The sequence below is a fragment of the Onychomys torridus genome, chromosome 10 (genome assembly GCF_903995425.1).
Source record: "Onychomys torridus chromosome 10, mOncTor1.1, whole genome shotgun sequence".
NCBI lineage: Eukaryota > Metazoa > Chordata > Mammalia > Rodentia > Cricetidae > Onychomys > Onychomys torridus.
The window spans coordinates 93215536-93230378 of NC_050452.1; the positions used below are offsets into that span (position 1 = coordinate 93215536).

General features: G+C 36.4%; 1 non-coding gene across 1 annotated transcript; it reads right to left on the minus strand.

The window, feature by feature from the left end:
* Nucleotides 1-237: 237 nt before the first annotated feature.
* Nucleotides 238-344, minus strand: LOC118592617. Its single transcript, XR_004946091.1, has one exon. It is a non-coding gene; the product is annotated as a U6 spliceosomal RNA (small nuclear RNA).
* Nucleotides 345-14843: the final 14499 nt, after the last annotated feature.

Genomic DNA, 14843 nt, shown 5'->3' on the forward strand with positions numbered 1-14843 from the left:
ATTCCAGAGAGTTTCAACTGAACTAGATTTCTACACTACCCCATAAATGCCCCCCATTCCAGATCTCTCTCTCTCTCTCTCTCTCTCTCTCTCTCTCTCTCTCTCTCTCTCTCCATCCCTCTCAATATAATCTCCTCTTCCATCCCCATCAGTCCCCAGTCCACCTTCAGCAAGTCGTTCTTCTGGTATCAACTATCCTTTGCATATATGCCCAAGTGGCATAGCTTGGTCTTGAGGAATAATATCAACTTCCTCATGTCATCCTTGTTCAGGGGTTATGCTAATGTTGTCTGTATCATTCCAATTTTCCAATTTTAGTATGTGTGCTGCTGAATTGAGTACTACCTTTGTAATTGTCAGATAACCTTTTTACTCTCACAAAGACCCAAAACACAATCTATTTTAGGGAATACAGATATAATTAATTGGCATTCCTTTTACAATACAAGTAATATTAGCAATATTTTGTATCATATATGTGTGTGTGTGTTATTCTGATATATAAAACATTTCTTCAAGATTGTCTTTGATTTACTATATTTTGAAGATAAATTCACCAATGTAAAAAGAAGTCATATGCTGCACATGGCAAAAGACATCAGTAAAGCTAATTTCCATAGCTTTATAGCAAAAAAAAATATGTCCAAGACTGAATCATTTTGTAGTTCTCTATTTCTGCCTATTAATTTTCCTTAAATTATCAAAAGATAAAATGCACTTATTTATAATCTTGTTCAAGAAATTTGTTTTCCTGGGAGGTGATTGGTCAGAAACAACTTTAATGTAATCCGATAATCCCGGACTTTGTAAAAAAAAAAACCACAAAGATCAAATATATATATAATTCAGTCTATGGCATTAGGCTCATACGACAAATGTCAAAATTTTCTTCGCATAATGACTGCTGGTTAGTCAATAGCATATGATCCCTAGTGCTGGCAGGACTGTTGTATAAATCCACTTTTGTTTGTCTTCTCTTTTTATACTGTCATCACCGCCTTTTGTGACAATGGACACATGGACTTGAAATTCTGGACACCTGTCACAGCTCAAATGTTGACATGTCAAAACGTAGGTGCATTTGAGGAGAAAACATTCTGCAGACAAAAATTTTTTTTCCTGTCCCTTTTCAATTAAAACATCCTAGATTATATGCACAAAAACAAACCAAAAATACTGTATTCCTTTCATGATGTCTAAATAAAATCTCATAAATAATTTAGACATAAGAAAAATCTATGAGCCTGTATTGATAATTATCTTTTTCCACAGCTAATTAAGAATAAAGATGCTGGGTGGTAGTGGTGCATGCCTTTAGTCCCAGTACTCAGGAGGCAGAACCAGATGGATCTCTGTCAGTTTGAGGCCAGCCTAGTCTATAGAATAAGATCCAGGACAAAAAGAATAAAGATAAAAATGATAGAAATTCTTTTTATTTGTGTCAGTAAAACACTTAAAAACATTACAGACCTCTCTGTCATCTCTCCTGTGTTCATAGGACTTAAACATAACTCTTCATTATCATATGAAATGAATTGAAACTATGAAGATGAAGTCTAAGAAAAAAGGAGAATAAGAATAAGAAAAATCCTTCAAAGACTGTGTTTTATATTGAAAGTCAACAAAAGTTTAATGTGAGTCTCTAAGAAATGAAAATGACATTTCAAAAGTCAAACAAAGTGTTTCTTGTTTGGTATGAAGAGTTGTAGAAATTGCTTTCCTGGTACAAGGCAGAAATGGAACTCCCATTAAAAGAGACTAACAAGTAATACAGTTTTATAAAGTAGGAAAACGATCAAAGTTTATCTGAGAAAAATAAAATGCCTGACCTGAAAAGACAAATGAGGAAAAAAACTACTTGAGGTAGAAATGATTCTTTTACATATGTGGGTGCCCTTGTGTTTGGGGCATAAATGTTCAGAACTGAGACTTCATCTTGGTGGATCTTTCCTGCGATGAGTATGTAATGTCCTTCATCATCTCTTTTGATTGATTTTAGTTTGAAGTCTATTTTGCTGGATATTAGGATGGCTACACCAGCTTCCTTCTTAAGACCATTTGATTGGAAAGTCTTTTCCCAGCCTTTTATTCTTAGGAGGTGTCTATCTTTGAATTTGAGGTGTGTTTCTTGTATGCAGCAGAAAGATGAATAGTTTGAACTGTTTGGGAGGCATCCAGGCTGTGGGACCAGGCTCTGTCCTTAGTGCATGAGCTGGCTGTTTGGAACTTTGGGCTTACACAGGGACACTTTGCTCAGCCTAGAAAGAGGAGACTGGACCTGCCTGTACTGAATCCATCAAGTTTAAATGAATCCCCAGGGGAGTCTTGGCCCTGGAGGACATGGGAATGGAGGGGAGAGGCTGGGGGGAAGGTGGGGGTGGGGGCAGGAGTGGGGAGGACAGGGGAACCCATGGCTGATGTGTAAAATTAAAACACAAATATAAAAAAAATAAGCTAAAAAAAAATGAAATTATTTTTAGCCACATCTAAAATTAAATCTTCTCGAGTATCCATAAAATTAAAAAAAAAAGATTTCTAGGCATACCAGTACACTTAAAAAGTAAATTTTCATTTTTACTAGTAATGTCTGTAGACTATTGAAATACAATGATAAAATTTAGTTATTCGGGATCCTATGAAAAACAAGATCACATAGCAAATTTGGTAAACTTATATTATCTCTTAAAACCTAAATTGAATATTTAGAAAAAGCATAGGAAAAAATAAATAAAGTTGTGTTAATTATGGTATCAAGCAAGGTACAAACAAAATGAAGTCTGAGTAGTTATTTTGAGCTGTCAGTGGACAAACAAAACTCAGTTCTATTACCCTCAACACCCTGGTGAGTTCCACTAATCTTTGTCACTCAGGTGAAACTAGAATATGTAGTTTGAATTCAGAAAAGAGCCCCAGGTTAAGTTAAGAAAAATAGAAATTCTGAGAAAATTTGGGACATGGGAATGGTAAGGGACTCTTTGAAATCTTCTTTTTTTCTCTCACCAGCTGAGAGTCAAGTCATACTAAACACAGGTATTTCCTTCCAAGCATGACTTTTTATATAAACAGATACTGTTAGATAGCAATGTTAACATAGCATTAAACAATGCTTAAGATCTGAGGATATGTAATCTTCCAGTGTGGTCGTTTTCTTTTCAAGATATTTTCTGGTAATCTCACAAATGAGACTATAAGATTATTTACCCCAAGAACATTTTAACTCCAGCCTCAATTCTTCTGAGCTACCTGTTAGCATGATTTAGCAGCGATAATCATACTCAACTCCTGGTAACCACCCTATTATCTCATATAAAGTTCCGTTAATGACTCTTTGAAATGTCCTTCAGGAGTCACTAAAATAATCCATGTGGCTCTCACGAAAAAATTAAATTAGCTCTCTTGAGACATTAATATCCAAAGTTGAGTCCAATCTTTTCTCTAAATACTTATTCTCTTTATTCATTCCAGTGTTGAAATTCATATTAAAGCATTCCCTCAATACACTTCAACACTGCTTGATAAAGGCTTATCCCAATGCTTTTTTGTTTGTTTGTTTGTTATTTTATGAGCAAAACTCCTGGCTTCACTTCAGTAGAGGTATAAGAAACACTAATTTTAGCATTTTCTATCAAATACTATAAACGTTTGAGAAGGAATTAAAATATTTCTAACTCTCACGCCGTATAAAACCTTTGTGTAAATGCTTTATGTTATGCCTGCCACATCTGCTCATAACTGTAGCTGGAATTTTCCTTGGGCCAGAAGCCAGCTCCCAAATAAAGACTGGGGGACTTATAATTAATTATGAATGCTTCGCCTTAGCTTAGGTTCTTTTAACTTAATTTAACCTGTTCATCTTACTCAACATTTTGCCTTGGGGCTTTTACCTTCCTTCCATTCTGTATGTCCTATGTTCCTGCTTCCTCTGCATCTGGATGGCTGGCCCTGGCCTCTCCCTGGCTCTTTTTCTTTCTCCTGAGCCTAAATTCCTGCTCCTACTTACTCTCCCTGCCCAGAAGTTCTGCCCAAACCTTTTCCCTCAATACAGGCCATTCAGCTCTTTATTAAACCAATCAAGCACCTGAAGCAGGCAAAGTAAAACAGGAACACATCTGAACATAATTAAACAATTGCAACACATCTTTAAATAGTTAAACAAATATTCCACTACATAAACAAATGCAACACATTTTTACACATTTGAACAAATGCAACACATCTTTGCATACTTCAATAAATATTCCACAACAATTACCTCATTCTGTGAAGCTGGGGAGCACCTACCCACACCTCCCACCACACTTAAGTAATCTCTGAAAAATGAAATCAAATATTTCAAGTGATACTCTTCATGTTGTTATTTACCTTCCCACATAAGCAGCAAATATTATAATCTTTGCAGGAAAATGAATAGAAGAGATAAATGATTATTGGGTGGGATAAATGAGAGTAATGGGGAAGTAAATATTGTTAAGATGTGTTTTATATAGAACATACACATATGTGATGAAATAAAACTCATTATTCTGTAAAATTCATATTATGAAATACTTTTAAATGGGGTTTTGTTGGTTAAACTTAGCATCGGGGAGGCATTGTTTAAATATAGTACACAGCTACAGATTAAAAACAAAATATACCATGTTACCTCTTTCCTTGTTCTCCCACTCTGTTCTGATCCAGCTGGGACCTCCCTCTCCCTTAAGTTTTCTTTCTCCCACCCCTGCCCTCCAGACTTGCAATCTGATTATCCTTTGTTTACATCCGAGATAAATGAAGACCCCACGGGAATAGGAAGAAGCAGAGTGCTAGAGAGGTCCCCAGAAATCCACAAAGATACCTCCACTATAGACTACTGGCAATGGTTGAGTGAAAACCACTCTGCCCTGCTGACCTACTCTAGTGGTCAGATGGCCAAACACCCTGTCATGATAAAACTCTCATCCAGTGCTTGATGGAAGCAGATGCAGAGATCCATGGCCAGGCCCCAGGTGGAGCTCCAGAAGTCCAGTGAGAAAGAGGAGGGAATATATGAGCAAGAGATTGTGAGACCATGACTGGAAAAAGCACAGGGACAAATAGCCAAACTAGTGGAAACGCATGAACTGTGAACCATTGGTTGAGGACTCCCCATGGAACTGGATCAGGCTCTCTGGATAAGGGAGACAGTTGATTACCTTTAACTATTTAGGAGGCCCCCATGTAGTGGGGCTAGAACCTGTCCTTAGTGCAGGAGTTGGCTTTTTGGAACCTAGGGCCAATGCTGAGACATTTTGCTCAGCCTTGGTATAGGGAGAAAGGAACAAGACCTGCCTCAACTGAATATATCACGCTGAGCTGAATCCCCAGGGGATTCCTTGCCTTGTAGGAGGTGGGAATGGGGGGTGGGTTGGAGGGGAAGGCTGGGGTGTAGGAGGAGAGAGGATAGGGGAATTCGTGGTTGATATGCAAACTTTAATTAATTATAAAATAAAAATTAAAAAAAAAACAAAATATATTCCTTCTGTTTCATTGCATCTCTTTTTTCAAATCAACATATGGAAAAAATCATTTAATACTTGTCTTTCTGAATCTGGATTACTTACCATGTCTATACTCTGTCAATACTACTTCTCACTGTGCAGCAATTCTTTTTGACAAGACTTTTAGTTTGTTTGCCAATTTGTTTGTATAATTAAGAATTTATGTTTAGTTTTTGTTTTTGGTGTGGTGTGGTGGTGGTGGTGGTTGTATGTGACTGTCTGCCTGTCTGTTTATTTGGCATCTTCAAAAATAGAGTTTCTGTCAAATTCTGGATTGTAATCAAGAGCAATGGTAGTGCCCTATAGTGTTTAGAGAGGTCTATGAGACCACAGTACCCAACAACTCTAAAACTCCTAATTCATTCCTGCCTCTGGGCTTAGCCTATTGTGGCTCTTAGGGACATAGCTTTCCCTGCTATATGGTAACTTCATTTAAAATATCTCTGTGTGTGTTTATTTATCTAGTTCCTCACAAAACTTGACAATGATCTTACAAATAGCATTCTCTATTTCCTGGTCCACATAAAGTAATCATTTCATGCAAAGTTCTGGAACTCCTCATCATGGCCATTCTTTCCACAAGAATGAGCCAAAATATCACTGGTTTGTGGCTGAGGGTAGGACCTTGGTTTTAAGAACATGACAATGTTGCTGAATATGAGGATGACAGGAGTTTAGGAATAATAACCCTGTCTCTGAACACTTTTTGTTTTCCTGTTTTGTTAATAGAACTGGGTTTTTCCATATAATATATTCTAGTCAGATTTTCCACTCTCCCATCTCCTCCCAGATTCTCCCTTACCCCTCGCCCCATCCTGTAGTCAGATGTTTCTTGGGTCCCACCAAGCCCCTACACTCCCATGGCCCACTTATAGAATAATCACTTAGAAGCTTATATTAATTATAACTGCTTGGCCATTAGCTCAGGCTTATTACTGACTATCTCTTATACTTAAATTAACCCATAATACTAATCTATGTTTAGCCTCATGATTCGGTAACATTTCTCAGTTCTGCCTTGTCATTTTGCTTCCTCTGTGTCTGGCTGGCAACTCCTGACTCAGCTGTCCTCTTCCCAGAATTCTCTTTGTCTGCTTATCCCACCTATACTTTCTGCCTGGGTACTGGCCAATCAGTGTTTTATTTATCAACCAATCAGAATAACACATATTCACAGCATGCAGAACAATATCTCACAGCACTTCTTTTCTGTCTAGTCAAAAAGGAAGGTTTTAACTTTAGCAAAGTAAAACTTTTACATATAACAAAACAGTTATCAAGCAAGAACTACAGATACAATATCTAGTCTATTGGTATTTGGCAAAATTAAAGAAAATATTCCATCATCAATCCTATATTTGTGAGTCTAAAGTTTCATATCTAATTTATCTTCTATCATAACTAAGGAAAATTACAATTATAACTATCTAGTCTTCAACTACATCAAAGACCTCAGAAGGACATAATATTACCTATGTTAACAGGAAATGCATAGTAAGCAATTTCCAAAAATCTAGAATGACAGACAGCTGCCTACCTGGACAGTCATCCAAAGTTCCACTGTAATCTTGGGGCATCCATCTTCAGCCTATAGGTCTAGAGTCTCTCAGTTGCTTGTCTCCATGTCCTGTAAAATATATGGCAGTTTCTTCTATGAGGCAAGAACCTGAAGGACCGTCTTGCTTTTCAAAGTTCAGTGGTCATCTTTTATGGGTCCTGAATGTCCATTTAATACAATATACTGTCAAGCAGTCAACGCAAGGGTACTCTTTTGCCCAGTGGCTAACTTTTGCCATAAAGTAAGCAAACTCCATTATGAGTTTCTTCAATGCCCATTATCTTCTTTAATGTAGATTGGTACTGCCAGGAGCAGACATGTCTCAATGTACAGAAAGTCAAATTTCTTAAAATGTTTTAAATGCCATAGTCTGTGGGTCTTTGAAGAGTTTGAAGATTACCTCCCTAATTAAATTATATTTATGTATATCTAGAAAACTAACATAACTATAAGTGTGATTATCATGGATGACTAATTATTAATCTGTACTTTTAAATTATACATTACAATTTTAAATGAGTTGCATAACAATACTTTAAACAAGAGTAGAAATATACAGTATAGCAAAATTAACTTTAAATTTGTATCAATAAACTAAAATTTATAGCAATGTAAAACATTTTAAACAAGTTGCCCTTTAAAAGTAGATTCAATAATCTACCCTTTCCTCCTATCATATCTATATCGCATCCCCCTATTATCTTTTAGAAAGATATTGACTATGACCAATAACAATTTGTAATCAATCTCTAACAAAGACAAATATCCATAATTTATTTTGTGTGAATGTGGGCACAGTGTTCTAGGCTAATTCCTGCTGATAAGGTGCACGGGTAGTCTTATGGGGATCCTGAGAAAATTTGAGATAATGGTCAAATCCTGGGAAGACCGGATATAACCTTTGTTGATAGGTATGATCTGTTAAGGTTCAGGATGTCCAGCTTGATTAAATCTGATCCATTTTAACCTGGAACATATCCATAGCCTCTTGCTTCCTTTGGAAACAAAAGCAGAGTCTCCTTTACAAAGCAACATATCCTTAGATCCAAATTTTGAAGTCAAGATACCTTTAACATACATATATTGGTTTAACTTAGCAGCCTTTATAAACAAATGTCTCTCTCCAGTTAAAAATCCCAAAGACAACACAATCCAGATTCTCTGTATATTATCCATCTTAGATGACTTATATTTTTTATATTATTTTTACTGTCTCTTTAAAGACTTTATTTTTTAAAACTATTTCTTTATATAACTGTCTATATTCCTTTTCCTATCTCTTCAAAGCCTACATACATTTTTACACACATCGTAAACTATTTAGGCTTTATCCCATCTGAATCTGCCTTATTGTGAATCTTTAAACTTGAGTGACTAGCACTGAAATGGCAGCTTTGGACACTGGCTCTGCTTACCACAGCTTCCCAACATGGCAGATCTAAGTTTACTGACAGCTCTAGGGGAACCATGCTCATCTCTGACAGTGAAGCAGTGGTTCTTTGCTTTCATCCAGCAACATGTAGCCCCAAAACCAACCTCTTTTTCTTATTCTTTTTTTTTCCTTGCAAAAGCTAAATCTGCCACATACCATGCTGCTCAACTTGCAGGTGTTACTATGTACCATGGCAGGAGCATGCCATACTGTAGCTGGAGTCCACATGCCACAGTGTCTTTGTACTTTGCCATCTCTATATCTTGACCCACATGAGACATGAAGTAGAAAGCTGTTTTGGCTCCATTAATGTGCGTTTAGAAGCCCCCCACCCTTTTTTTTTATTAATTTTTATTGTGCCTTTCCTGGAACTCACTTGGTAGGCCAGGCTGGCCTGAAACTCACAGAGATCCACCTGGCTCTGCCTCCCAAGTGCTGAGATTAAAGGTGTGAGCCACCCTAGAAGCCCTTTTTAAACTCTTTTGTGTCTTATTGAAATTTGAGAGACCCATATTGGGTGCCATTTATAGTCATATTTTTCTTGGGTCCCACCAAGCTCCCACAGTCCTGTGGTCTGCTTATAGAATAATCATTCAGAAGCTTATATTATTATAACAACCAAGTTATTATCTCAGGCTTATTACTGACTAGCTCTTATACTTAAATTAACCCATAATTCTTATCTATGTTTGCCACATGGCTTGGTACCTTTTCTTAGTTCTGCCTTGTCATCTTGCTTCCTCTATGACTGGCTGGCAACTCCTAACTCTGCCTTCCTCTTCCCATAATTCTCTTTGTCTGCTTATCCCACCTATACTTCCTGCCTGGCTACTGACCAATCAACATTTTATTTATCAACCAATCAGAGCAACACATATTCATGCAGAACAATATTCCAGAGCACACGCCACTCCTTACCATTCCTTGAGACAAATATTCTACAAAAACTCCATTAACTTTGTTTTGTGTTAGCCATCTATTGCTAGGGCCTATGCTGATGTTTGGATAATGAACCTAGGGAGTTCTCAATGGAGAAAATGAATGTGTCTGTTTCAAGTGTGTTTAGAGAACAATTTAAGAAAGAAGGTCCTGAACCCCAATATCCCTGGCATGCCATGCCCTAAATAGGTACTCTAAATTTTGAGTGTCTGCTTGGCTAGGCAAAGGGAGTCAGAGTCCTTTTTTCTTAGCCACAGTGGCCTGGAATGTGATGTGATGGTTTGAATGAGAAATGTCCACCAAATGCTTATTAACACTTGTTTCACTCTTCCTGGCACTTTTAAAGCAGATTATGGAACTTTGGGAGATTAAGCCTTACTCTAGAAAGTATGGCACTAGAGGCACCTTTGAGAACTCTAAGTCTGATCCAATGTGCTGCTCTCTCTCTCTCTCTCTGCTTCCTATCTTCAGATGAAATTTGACTGTTGTGCTTTTTGAGTGACAGGACAGCACCATGCCCCTGCTCCATGACTTCAGCATCATAGTAGACTGCATGTCTTCTGGACCTGTAAGCCAAATTAAGCCCTTCCTTCCTAACTTTCTTTTGTCATAATTTCAGATGACATTAACAGAAAAGCAAGTTGTAATATATGTGGATATGTGGTAAGGCAAAGCATAATAGACCCACACTGTGAGTAAGGTTGAAATCTAAACAATGAGCTTAGAGGACAAGAAGGCCCTACATTTTTCAATGTGTATGCTCAGAATAATGCTACCTTAACCAAAATGCATGGGGAGATCTATGGAATGTTTTCTTCCATTATTCTACCACTAATGTCACAGATATGCATTGTTCCTGTCAATGCTTAGATTTTCATGAATGAATGCTCCTCCACTAACTGTATGTTTTTAGGACAATGCACAGAGGCTTTTGAGATTATCCATTTTTCATACTATGCAGTTAAAATGTGGTCTTGATTTTAGTCAGCTTGACTTTAACAAGCCCATTTTGACATGTATTCTTCTTCCCTACCCATAGTGGTTCTGGGAGTTCCTTACTTTTGTACATACACAGTGCTATTTGCTGCCATGATGATTCACACAGCACTATAGATTAGAGCACAATGAAGGCTGTTCATTACAACTAAAAGTGACACATTGTAATTCAATATAATAGAGGTTAGACCAACCAATTCATTGATTATTCTTTGTTCTGAATAAATGAGATACTTGGAAAGAAAAGTGAATTATAATTTTGAATACTTACAATTCTGGGTAGTAACCCATGTGAACCTACATAAGGATGGTGTTAGTATTTCTTCAGCAGCCAAAAAGTATGTCACAAATCCAAGGGATCTATATTGATCTGAGTCATTTTATTTTTAGAAATTCATGAGAAAACTAACTTTGCAAATGTAATCATTGCAAATATATTTCACACATTCCTTATGAACTTACATGAACACAAAAAGAATTGTCTCTGTCTTTACTATGTCATGTTAATGCAATGATTAACTATGTAGTGAAAATTCAACTTACTATTCAAGCAACATCATAAGATCTACAAGCAGGTAAACATTGCATGATGATAAAGCATAAGTGTCCCTTAGCCTTGTAGCCACTACTGCATTGCCTTCACTCAATAAAAGAATTACCTACCTATGTGAACCCATATGCATGCAGACAATGTTATTTAAGCTCCTGGATCAAACACACACACACACACACACACACACACACACACACACACACACACGACAAGTAAAGAGGAGGAGGACTTGATAAGAAGAAGGGGTGTGGTGGAAGGGGTAAAGGTATAAGCATATAATGGGGAACACTGGTGAAAGCATTATATATATTTATGAAATTGTGAATGTGTACTTTTAAAAGAAAGAATAGAGATCATTGCGTTTCTGAATGAGCTGCCTTTCAATTAATATAAAGTGGCATGTGAGATAATGAGACTGTCTTCAATCACACAGAAAAATGTGACATCAGTGATATGAAGGAAAAGAAATCAAGCTAAGTTGTCATTATTATTATTCATGTATTCTAAGTTTCTGAGAACACAAAATTATCTTTGTGATGGTGACTGATGAGTGTTGTCCACACCCATACATTACAACAAAGAGAATCTCTATGTAGATTTCCTGGAATTGCTTTACCAACAGGTTTGGGTTGTAGTTTACTGTAGACAATTTTCTAAATGGTCTTATTAATAGAAAACACAGAGCCAGTTATAGGAGTGAAAACCTTAGAGAGATCAGAGGAATAGGAGCCACATGCTCACCTCACCTCACCAAATCTGCAGCTTCCAAAAGTGAGCTACTTCCTGTCTACCCATGCCTATATGCCTTGATGTTCTGCCATCTGATTTGCTCTCTCTGTCCAGCTACATCACGTCCTCTTCCTACCCAGCCCTGTCACTTCCTGTACAGACCTCCATGGTTAACTAGTGTTGGAATTTAAGGTGTGTTCACCATGTCTGGCTCTGTTCCCAATGTGACCTTGAATTTACAAGATCTAGACAGACCCCTGCCTCCAAAGTGATAGGATTAAAGGTATGTGCTAACATTGCATGACTTTTGTGTTTGCTTATAATGGCTGGCTTTTTCCTCTGATCTCTTGGCAAGTTTTATTTATAAGAGCACAAATAAAATATCACCACAGTTTGCTGATGGAGAGTTTGTGAGGGATTTGGTAGATGAACTAGAAAGATAGCTGGATTCCTTTATTTAATGGTGGTTATTCTGATTAAATAAGCAAGGCCTAAGACATTCCCATGGCTTCCTGATTCTAAGTAATGACAATGAGATATAACAGAGTATCATTTCTGGCTGCTGAATATTTGGCTGGATAAATAGTTCCAAAGACTTTGCTACTTCCTCTTATTTCCTGGTGATAGCCCAGTGTTGTGCTATTCAAAATTTTCATTAATGCCAGATTATCAGATGTTATCACCACATTTTTTATGCCATGTCTCCACCTTCATCATCACATTGTAGCCTCCTTTTCCGACCTTAATTCCTTAACCCACATTACTTAGCTATGGTCAATTTTAATGCTGAATTGAGAACAGCATGCCAAGTATGCACATGTGCTATAAATATCTTCAAGTACTACATATGCATGTTCCATTAAGTTCAGTATCATTAAATTATAGTGCTTTGGTAATTAGAAAATTGATGATTTACACATACGTATATTTTTGACTGGAATTTTTCTCTTAACATTGAATATTTAAAGTGAAAGTATTATGTTTTCAAATAGACTTTTTTCTGCATCTAAGGTGATTCTTTTACACCTGCAAATGCTTCTAGAGATACCTCAATGGAGGAGGGATGAAGAACTGGGAAGAGCTGTGTATTTGATTGCTGCCTTATCCACACTATGCTTAATAAACAGAGGCTAAGTGCTAGAACAGTGGCATCAAATGCTAAGAAGTAATGATTAAGAAATGTGAATAAAATGAGTGTGACCACGTAATGTGCTTATGCAGGCAAGTAGACTGATTAATGTCTTTTGACAGCATTATCTCATAAATTTTTCCTCATTTCCATGTCACTGTCCTCACACGTGTGTGTGTGTGTGTGTGTGTGTGTGTGTGTGTGTGTATGCCATTCTTGTCTCTATTCTTGACTTATAAGGAATGTGCCTTAAAGCCAATTGTATGTCAGTTGCTGATAGTAAGATACACATTATATTTGAAATCTTAGATATATGTATCAATTATTCAACTTGACCAGATATATAGATAGAAGAGGAGATAGAAACAGGACATTAGAGATGTTTTAAGAAATTCCCATACTTGATTCCATTCATTATATGAACAAGCATAATAAAATGTGATTCCAAAATTGATTCTGAAAGAATGAATAATCATAAATCATTAGTGAGTTTCAAACAACAGACTTATCTGAAACATACTCACTAGTCCAAGCTTATATTTATTTTCAGCTCAACCCTCTTTGGGACTCAGTGCCTAGAATACTCATTTTCTTTACATCACCTCTACAGATAAAGTGGGTACTTTCCACTGTAAAGCACAGGGTGAGCAAGGGAAACTAATTGTGAAATGTTCCCTACCCTCCTCCTAACATTTATTCAGATTTTTACACAGTACTCCAAAGTCTAAGACAAGAAGAGCAATAGTGAGTCCTACTAAGTACATTGACAAATTCCATTTTATCCTCAGCTACATAACAGAAACCCGTTTCAAAAAGCACAAAACATAATAACCAATGCAAAATAAGTGCATGATACATTATCACATTAGGACCTCAAGAGAACTCCCAGAAATTTTTCTATTTTTAATTATTATATTAACAACAAATCCCCCAATAATTTTAGTGGTATCTAGAAAACAACTTATTAATGAGCCATGGGAAAAATCCTGAAATGGTTTCAGTGATAATAATAAGCACTTCCTTAAAATTTGTCTCACACAGTTAGTATCTAAAGTTTGAAAACCATTCAAAATATCTACAAGGGATATCTCATCCCTTGGCAACACTGTGAAAATCACATTATTTGTAGTTTTAAAATTACTAGTGAATTCATATTCAAATAGTTTTACATGCAATTTACATAAAATACAGGGTTTCAAATGAGTACTATGACCAGCTATTGAAATGTTGATATTTAATTTACGCTTGTATCATTAAGTAGAATAAAAGGCCATTCATTACACTGGCATGAAAGTTAAGAAAGAAAATTATGCTGCAGCTAACCACCATTGGGGATGTTTTCCTTTGGCTTAAACAAAGGAAAAATGTTTGCACTTACTCTCAACAAAGAAGCTATCTGTCCAACAAAGGTATAACTACTAGACGGGATGTTTTTACAAGAGTCCTAATATTTAAATGGAAGAATAGGAATTCAATGAATCCTAATTATAAACTAGGCTCTCAATTACTTAAAGGTCATATTGTTTTATAGAGCTGCCTGAGGGGAATCACACTGTCAATAAAAAGATACTTAAAGCAGGGAAGAAAAATAACATTTGGTTGAAGGTACTGATTCATTTTGCTTTGAAAAGTGTGTCTTCTTTTTTCAACAGCCTGAGGCTACTGATTATTGCTTTTGACAGTCAACTGCCACCCAGCTCTGCTGTCCAGGTCTCCAGCAGCTTTGCAAGCTCAAATTCTAATGTTTGCATTGAGAAACAACTGCATGTGTACTTCTTTACACATACATCTTTTATCTCAAAACAAGATAGAGACCACCAAATTTTCATAATATATTTAAGGGCCATAATGGGATCAAAACAAAACAAAACAAGATTAAAACAGAACATTTGAACACGAAACCAGAAATAAATTATATCATATTTAAGTCACAATTTCAATTTTACTATATAGTGTTATTTTACCTTAAAATTATTAAAACATAGTCA